The sequence below is a fragment of the Haliaeetus leucocephalus genome, unplaced genomic scaffold (genome assembly GCF_000737465.1).
Source record: "Haliaeetus leucocephalus isolate CR32 unplaced genomic scaffold, Haliaeetus_leucocephalus-4.0 Scaffold0, whole genome shotgun sequence".
In the NCBI taxonomy this organism is placed as follows: domain Eukaryota; kingdom Metazoa; phylum Chordata; class Aves; order Accipitriformes; family Accipitridae; genus Haliaeetus; species Haliaeetus leucocephalus.
The window spans coordinates 16171302-16181365 of NW_010972436.1; positions in this window are offsets into that span (position 1 = coordinate 16171302).

The window sequence follows — 10064 nt, forward strand, 5'->3', positions numbered from 1 at the left end:
TCTGGAACTTTGGTACGAAATGTTAGCTGTGACTGGCACATACGATTAGCAAATTCGCACTGTCCCTTAAGGTCTAATTAAGCACTATATGCTGTAAGACAGAAAGCTCCATACACATAATTACCCATTGCATGCTTGCTTATCTATTTAAAATATTACTTTTGTTGTATTTAATTATGTGTGAAAAATGATGAACTTCACTTTATCTGTGTAATCTTATCAAGTAATCACTCTGCCCGTCACGAAATGCCAACATTTTAAAGGAACACAACTTGAGGATGTAAAATTACATTTTTCAGGAAACTCTGGTCTTTTATATGTTGTTATGATTTTTTTGTGTGTGTGCTTTTTTTTTTTTTCCTAACAACACCTTTTTGGATAAATGAAGAGCTGTATGTAATTGGATCTTTTGTTTTTACTGAAATACAAAATTAAAATCAGGCAATCCTACAATGTAATATGGATACTCTGCATAAAGAAAGGGCAGGTCTCTCTGCAAATAGGGTCCTTGCTCCCTATCACTTTCAGACTCCTAAATTTGTTGTACTTCAGACTCAGTATGACCGGGGTTAAAAAATTTACTCTCATCTCCAGGCAACAAAAAAGTCAGTGAAATTATGCATTAATCCAGTAAGAATTCTAATATTATCCTTGAGGACTTACCTTGCCTGAAGGTATTGAGCATAGGCTTGCAACAAGGCATAGTGGGGGGAAAAAAAAAAAATCAAAGCAATAATAATTCTGCTTGATAAAAATTGTTTACACTGGCAGCTATGAGAATAATCTTCCCAAGCTTGATGGCTAACTCCACAGGAAATCTGCTGCTCTATCACCTGACCCTCCCAAGGAAATGTAGGTCTCATCACACTATCCCAGGAAAATGGGGCTGGAAACAGACATTTGGAGGTCATCTTGTCCACTGCTTTGCCCGAAGGCAGGATCAATGATTCCTGACAGATGTTTGTCTGACCTAGTCTCCCTGAAATGGGTGCTAGAAGATTTTTTTATCTCTGTCAGTTCTTAACTCTCACAGTTGCCTGGAAGTCAATAAGGTGACTATTCGTGTGTCTTGCCCAAGCCCCCTTCCATCACCGCGTGATTTCTCATGCATTTCTTCAGTGTGAATCAGACCTTTGCCTTCTTCCAGTGATGGCATTTAAGTCTAAGAATTCTAATGAGTCTTCACTTCATTAATCAGCAGACAAAAATGTTCTTGTAGGTGCTAAGGACTCTATAAACTCTCTGGCTATAGGAGAAAAGGATATTCAAATGAGTAGAAGGTTGTGATTTGAGGTCAGCATACTCCAATAACACCCAAGTACCTGAAACGAAGTAAGTGTATGAGAATCCATGTGTCTTTTTTCATGCAAAACCAACATTTAGACTTACTTTAGTGGCTAAGAAAATATTAGTAATTTACTCTGCCAAGAATAACAGTGCATTTTATATACATTCAGCTGAATTATACAATAGAAAAGGGGGATATTTGTCTGCTAACCTTTAGAAATGCTGCTTTTGAAAAGCAGAAGGACTTATTCACACAGATGTGGCTCCCGTTTGCAGCACAGCTCTGCTGGTAGCCAGCAGGTACATGTGGAAGCTCACCAGGAAACAACTCCTTTACACCCAGAAACTAGATATATGTGCAACTGATAATTAGGTCTTTTATTTGCCCCTCCTTCTCTTTTTTTTTTTCTCATTTGCTCTTAATTTATCCACAGCAAGGTATATTTTACTCCGTCAGAGCATTGCTGTGTTCTTCCTTCAAGCTGCTGTGCTATGAAGAAGCATGCATCTTGCATAGAGCAGAGCTATCTAGACCCTTCCTGATGCAAGTGATGTTTGTCATCTTACTTCTTGTTTGTATTCATCTGCAGATGTACCAAGAAGCGTCACTTGGTGAATCTGAGCTCTCGTACCAAGCAGCCAAGCTTTGGTACCTTCCTGACACAGAGCAGAGCATGGATCTGTCTGGATGAGCCGAGGGACACCCTGTTATGACAGGAGTTATGGCGTATCTGGACTGTAGTCACTTCCCTGTCTCTTCTCCCAGCAGCTGCCTGTTCATAATACAGGTTACTTTCAGCTCCTGCATGACCTACCCTAACAAGCCAAGTAGTGGATCAACCCTGTCAGTTGTAATGTCCTATCTAAAAGAGAGAAATCCCAAGGGGAAAGATGAGGTCCTTTTTTCAATCAGAAATTAGAGAGGAGTCAGTCTGTAATCACTTCATGCAGAAAACTTTGTTGGCAACACCATAATTCGGGTATCAAAGATGCAATTTTTGCATACTGAGTAGACTATTAGTGAGGCTACAGTTTGACTAGCTGTGAGATCATGGTAATCACAGAATTCAATGAATTACTTTTCTTCTCCTCATTAACTTCAGCTTTCGCCTGGATTAGTTTGAACCAGCTGTAATTCATCTAGGCTTTGGTCTCCTTCCTGCACTGAGAGATAACTGGTAAACAGCACCATCTGCATGGAACAAGAGAGCTGAGACTTCTCTTTCAGTTAAAGATTGTTGTATTTTGTTTTGTTTTGGTTTGTTTTTTTTTCCTTTGCAGACAGCAAAGCAGCACCAGCTGAAATTAATCTTTATGATGAATAAACAATTGATTCAGTCCTTGTGAATACCCAGCAGGATTAGTGGGACAGGAAAAGATTTACACTAAGTAGGCGATCGCTCTCTACACCACACAGTCAGAGAAAATACGATTGCTTGTGTATGCTGCTATTGATACTTGCTGGCCTGGTGGTCACATCTGCACCACTTATGGTATTGTGTCAGAATGTCAGCTGGGGCAAATTAGTGTCCTCCCACTATGTCAAGCACAATTCAGCTTGCTGTTTGGAATATTTCTTTCAGCAGGAAAATATACAAAAGACTGTAATGAAAACAAGCATAGCTAAACCATATATGTTACTGAATATTTTTAATCTTTCTAAATCTGAAAACAAAGCCAAAATATCTCTTCCTCTGTTTCTTCCTCAACTTAGATTAATAACATATTTATAATTGTGAGTTTCTCTTAAAGCTTAGGTTAATAATATATTTGTAATTGTGACTGAGGCCATGTAGTAAGGACAGGGGAGTTCTCACATCAGTGATTGCCTCATAAACCAACAAGAAATTATTTTCTCCCTGGCCCAGATTACAGCTGGATAAATTCAATAACAAAGTGGGTCAGACAGATCAACTCAGAAGCTGATGTCAGAGAACAGCACATGGTAAAACAGAAATAAATCACTTACAGATTCTCTAGAATGAATTAAAGACAAACTATCTTGTCATCCAGTTGCTCTGATTAAAATATTAAATGAAGATAGTTCCCTTTGCTATTTCTGAAACAAATTTTATTAAATATAGGTTCTGAATTTGTTCACTATCTCCCCAATTTGTGTGAATAATAAAAGTTGTTCCGTTAAATTGCATTTGAATTTTTAAGTAACTTTCCTATGTCTTGAATTTCAAGAGAGTTTGTGTGACTACAGTTCATGCACAAAATTGTTGACTATTAAATATCACAGTGATTACCCATGCTAATAAAAATGCTAGAATTACTTGCATTTCCCACCCATTAGAAAATATTTACAGTACAAGATACCCTAACTCAACAGTTCCTATCTTCCTCATCCTTCTGCTTGACAGATATACCTAACTACAGAAAAAGGGCAACTGGTTGTTTCAAATGATTGTCTAAAGTAAACCAAATTACATATAGTAAACTCTAGTAGGCATCAAGGCTTTGTCAGAAAATTTTTCAATCAGCCCCTACATGTAAACAATTATTAAGGAATAGGTTTATTAAGGCAAGGAGAACTTAACAGGAAATGGAATGTCTTCCAAAGATTTTTTCAATGGAAGACCTTCATGCAAGAAAGTTAAAAATAGAGTTTTTGCAGGAAGAATACATCTGTTTAGGACAACCTAAAGTAAACAGCTATTTTGTACTCTTAGCTCTTTAGATTCTTAAGGAGATTGCTAACAAAAAAAAAAAAATTATTTATTTAAACAAAATAAATAGGTGAATCATAATTAATTTAGAAGTTCCTGAAATTTATAAGATTTCAGAACACTTGTATAGAAGTCCGTAATAGTCTGATGTTTCTTTCCAACCTTTTTTTCCCACTAGCAATGACTTCAGCAGTTCAGTCACTTTTGGTAAGTCACCAGGGTCAGACATTTCCTGACTTCCAGTGGTGTTAGAGGCAGCTCCAGCCTTGGGCTTCCCCATCCATGCAGAGTCACTCCAGATCTGACAGTCACAGTTTTCATTCCAAATGGGATTTGTTATGGGGGTGGTTTCTTTGAGTGCAATATGACGCAAATGAAATAGCACTGTGTAGTAGTGACAAAACACCACAAAGTAACACGTTGTCTGTCGGTTCATTTCAAATGCTATATATCCTAAGTTATTCTTGGTATTCTTGGTTCTTGACTGTTCTTAGTTACCAGCTTTCTATTGTATGGCTGTCTACCATTATTAATAGGTTGTAATTATAGAGCCTATTTATCATACCATCTTATCCTAGGTGTTATTCTTGTCTTACTTTCAAACATCCAGATACAATAAACTAGCTACACAAGTGTGATAACTGCACCTACATTCCTTTTATACTGACCATTATGCATCATATTTGGCAGACAGCTAGATCTGCTTTCTATTCAGCTGGCGGTTAAAAGCAAATCTTACATTTCCATATGTAGCTGCTGTAACAGTGGTTCACTTCAAGCTGTCCTTGACCCATAAGAAGGAATATTTTTCGGGCTTGATACCAGGATCCAGAAATAATTTGCTTCTCTCACTTTGCCACTAATTTAAAACAAACTGTTTAAATTACAGTTGTGTCATGCTCTGTCCAGCTATTAGATCCATCAGAGACCTGAGCCCACCCCCTTTGCAGTTGCTATCTTCAGAGGTACCTTCTTCCTTGGATGAGATCATGATGAGCCCATTGTCTTTTTAAACTTGTCCCCTGTTCCTTTTTACCTAATTTTTTTAAACTATATCCTATCCAGTCTCTGTCTTCCCATTATTTTCTTACTACCTTTGAGCTGTTTTGATTGTTGTCTTTCACAGATTTTACACACTTACCCTTTGTAGTTCTCATATTCACATCCATTATCCATAAAAATCTATGTGTTTGCTAGTCTTTGCTTTTATCTTTGATCTAGAATCTTAGTCAGACTTTCAGCTCATGAATGTGATTGTTAACCTGACTTGGGTCTTTATCTGATGCTGTTAGGGTTCTTAACTTCTGCTTCAGTGGAAAGGCTGTTCCTTGATATTTTTTTAAAGAAGTCTTACCCTGGTGGGTTATTCACAGATAGTTTCCAGATGCCTTCTTTAAAACAGTTTCAGGTTATTTAAATGGCATTCCTTGTATCCTGCCCTTGCTATTTATATTCTCAGTTGTGCATAGGCATGGCAACTATATATAAATTAAATGCAAAATTTTGCATTCAGTCTTGCAGAACCAAATGGATGAGTGCAATGTTCTGTGATAGCTGTTAACCACTCTTTTTTTCTCAGCTTCCTATCTGAGATCATACAAAGCACCTCAGAACAGAATAAAAAAAAAATAGAAAATAGGAGGAGGTCCAGTAAAACAGGCTGTAAACCTTCCTCCCTGCTAGCAATCCCTTTTGTGGCATGTGCCCTATTCACACCATGGAAGAGCAGTCATATAGTTGCTCAGCGCTGGGAATCCTGCTGGGAGCACATCCGCATCCAGATTTATGTGCGAGACTACTTACTGTTCTTAAGCCACTGTTATTGGCAGTGCTGGAAAAAGCCTTGGATTTGGATGAAGACAAAGATGCAGACAGGAGTCTGGGCTTGTGGAGACAATGACAGGGTTGTCTCTAATTGAAATAGAATCAGGATTCCTAAATCCTAACATCCCTCACATCCCTTCCCTGCAGTGAGCTGACAACTGTGAAACAAGGATGTCTCTCCACATTCCCACCAAATGACCAGGCAGATATTTGCTGGAGGGCTGCAGTAAGATCCCAAAGTTGCTTATAAGCTGTGAGGATATCAGCGTGATTCTTCAAGAGGAGATTTCTTATTTTCTTCAGAGAAATCCAGGGAGCTGCATATCAAACACTGCAAAACAGAGCATCAAGGTTGCAAAGCTTGGATCCAACATGCAGGCAATCTTAGAAGTAGGTTGTTCAGAAAGACTTAAGTAGTTATCCTTTCTTAAGGCATGAATACACCATGTTTAATTATGTGGTCACATACTTTTCTATTTTCTTAATGGGAGGTGAGCCTTATTTGTACACTGGCAGATAAAACAAGTGATTGTTTGTATGTTTTCTGTCACTGATTCCTCCCTTACTGGAAAGACTTGGATACCCGTTACCAAAGGCCAAAGGGTGAATTCCAGTGTCAGAGGTTTTTAGGAGAAAGGGTAAATAATATGAAGAAAAAAGTTCTTCAGTGCTTTGACTGAACCTAAAATATTATGTATAGTATTAAAGGAAGAAGAGAAGCCAGGCTAGTCTACACAGAAATTGTGTGGGCTGGGCCCCTTCTTTCCACATAAGACATACATATATTAAATTTAGAAGTGGAAGAAGACATAACCACAATAGGTAGCAGATGTGATAGGGTAACCGTTAGCATTGAAAACTCCTCCAGTACTCTAACCTCAGATTAATTTCATTTTCAAAAATTCTGAAACACAGCATCCTTATTAATGTTTTGATATGTTTTGAAATTGTGCAGTTGGAGAACAGTTTTTGTTTTTGTATGCAAGGTCAGCTGACAGAACAATTTAGAAAGAGTGTGGGAATGGAAGGAGATGAGGAAGGTCATAAAATTACTGCTGCATCCTGCAATCTGTGGTGTGACATATGGCATAGCAAAATGGAGTGTCCGCAGTTTGTTTCATAAATCTACTTTATAGGCATAAATGCTTTCTGAGTCAGAAAGGAGTCTTGTGTGGGATCAGTTCTATGATTCTTTCACTGCATCTGTCGTCATCCCAGAGACCAGTTTGTGATCAGTGAGACACGGCTCACAGGCTAAGCACTGGGAAGTGTGGTTTGGTGGAAGATTGACTATACCTTTTTTTTTTTCCTTTTTAATAAGACAAAGAAAAAGAAAGTTTTGGAAAGTTATGAGGAAAATATTTTGATTTGTGCTTTTGCACCTTTTTTGAAATGTCAAATTTAAGTGCTACCTAGTGTACTTTGGGGAGGGTTAGAGCCAAATACTATGTTTGGCTCTTGTCCGTACAATGCATTGGTTAAAGCCTAAATTTTCATGAATTTAGGGAAAATCTGTGGCTTTGACATGGTGGGGGTTGTTACCACGTAGTATGGGACTTATTTTCTATGTAATATTTAAGATCAGCTTGTGATTTTCAGTTTCTCAGCTCTTTTTGGAGAAGAAAAACTGACTAATTACTATTTTATGTTGAAATTATATTGCAAAATCTTCAGCAAAGAATCTAAGTCATTTTGATGTATTCAATGTTAGATACAGAAATCTCTATGAAATGAGAACATACTATTTTTCTGCATAGTTCTAGTGACTAATATGATCGGCAAATGAAAAATATAAAACTATTAAATATTGGTAGATTGTAGTTTTCTGTATGTATCTCAAACATAGCAAGCCAGCACAATTAGCCTCATCCTCTTAAATAACTTTATGCTCCATTCAGACTCTGAGACTTCTGTTCATATTCAATAATGATAAAGCTGTACTTAATAACGATTTACAATTGAATGGGTGGTATGAAAGTTCATTAACTCACTGCAACTTTCTTCATTCAGGAGGTATGGTTAGTTGTAATTTTTAGGTCCAGGTAACCTGACTTTACAGATATTAAAAGTCAAATATAGGTTATAAAATGTTCTGTTATATTCACATTTTCTAAGGAAGGTATTTTAGGGAAGGTGGGATGGAGGAAAAACTAACCTGATCAGTACAAGGGTATGTACAGTAAGTGAAATCACTAAAAACTTCTAGAGTCTAGTCTATATTTTATTTCAACCCATTGCTGTCCTGCTAGTTTTCTGAGGATATTTTATACTTTTTTTGGTATTTCATTATGTAGAATTCTTGAGACTAATTAGATCAATGATGTCTTTTTTTTTCTTGCTTGGCATGTATTTTTGTCTTTGACTTATTTCAAAGACTTTGGTTTATTAATGACAGAATTGCAAGTTAAACATTATTTCAGGGTCTAAAGAGTAACGATACATTGTTGACACTGTGGTTGTTCTCACAGGAATAAGCAGCAATGAGTCAATAATTAGCTGGGTAGGCTTTCGCTAATGTGATAGATGAGGCATCTTGTATCTGGCAGAGAATATCTTTTCTAAAAGCTGATCTATTATACTTCCCCCCCCTCCAGGCTGGAATAATAATATAAATAAACTTGCAGTCAGGTGGAAGCAAACTCATTTGAGGCCTTTTTGATACTTTGTAGTTAGCAAGGTTTGACTGGATAATTTAGCAATGTTTGCAAACTTTTCTACCTAATTAAAATGAAATGGGCCGATACATAAATTCTAAGAAAATACATGCTCAAACTTCGTAGCTTTTTATGCCCTCAGCTCAAAACTAGCCAAAACATATCAGGTTGGGTATAAATTCTCCTTTGTGTTTCAGCTGTGACTAAAAAGCCAGATTAGAACTATAGGAATTTATCCCATGTGATTCAGAAATAAGGAAAATGTGAAACTCATGAGAACTGAAACCAGCTGTTCTTCTACTTCCTTTCACTGAGCGTAGAGTGACAGATGACATTGTTTGTAGAGGCCCCATCTATCAGATTTAAGGACCTCTTATTAAAACTGTGCTTAAATATTCAACAATAAGCCATATATTTAGTCATCATAGCACAGCACTTTTCTCAGGAAACAAATTTGACCTGTAAATTAGAGGGAATAAAACCCAGGAAATTAGGACTCTAGGAAAAGTATTGGGTTTAAAATACTGTGAGCGAAGGAAAAGATGTTTATTGGTACCTGTGATTACACCTGTACAAGGTTGTCCTGTCTATTATAGCTGTAGATACTGTGTGAAGTACTTCATATTTTTCCAAATAACTAATGTCCAATTCTATTTACAGCATAAAACTCGCTACAGAAATCAGTGGCTGTGAGGGAAAGGGCAACTGATGTAGCCAGTGATTGTGTTATGATCAAACCTGATACAGCATAGAGTCACCTTACCATCAAAAGATTTTTGATACCTTGATACTGAAAAATGTCTGGATTATACAGAGTAACAGATGATATTACCATCTGTACTAGTTTCAGCAAGATCATAGGCATCAGCAGGAATATGAAATTTGTACTTGTATTGTAAATCCCTCTGCTGTGCTTTCTTTTCTTCCCCTGTTCAGATTCATGCCTTCTTTCCTTGCTCCTACTTCTAATTTTCTCACTTGGATTTCATTTTTTGACCAGCAAAAGGATCATCCCTGACACAGGCAGTCTCATACCACTGGAATGGTAGAGCAGCTCACAGTATCATAGTGTTTTGTAGCTAACAGTATGTATAAATGTACAACTGGTTCTTGGAAAAGAGTGAAAGTGCTTTGCTGAAATAGTCTCTCCAAAAGTATTCCTCCCAAAACTCAGGCAGATGTCCAGCAGGAAAAAATTCAGCCAAGAGTTAAAATTTGCATATTTATAAATTTCTTACATGAATTTTCTAGCAATTTCTACCAAGACTGTTTAAAATAAATAAAATCATAACCTCTGGATAAGAAGCAGATCAAAGTTCAGACTAATGATCTTAACAGTCCTTTACAACCCTGGAAGGAAGGGCTTTCCACTCAATGATCTCAAAACATTAAACAAAAAGAACTAGGTCTTCTTAACAAGCTTCTGAAATAAAGCTTCTTAGCTTTGCTAAGACAATGTAAAAGTTTATGGAGTTTTGATTTTAAAAATCTAAAATTTCACAAACGATTGTTATTTCTTATTCATATAAAATATTTTCATTAAATTATTCTTTAATTGTTCTTTTGTTTGCTAGATATTAAAATGTTTTGACAAAATTCTTAACCATTTTTTGACAGAGTCTCTCTG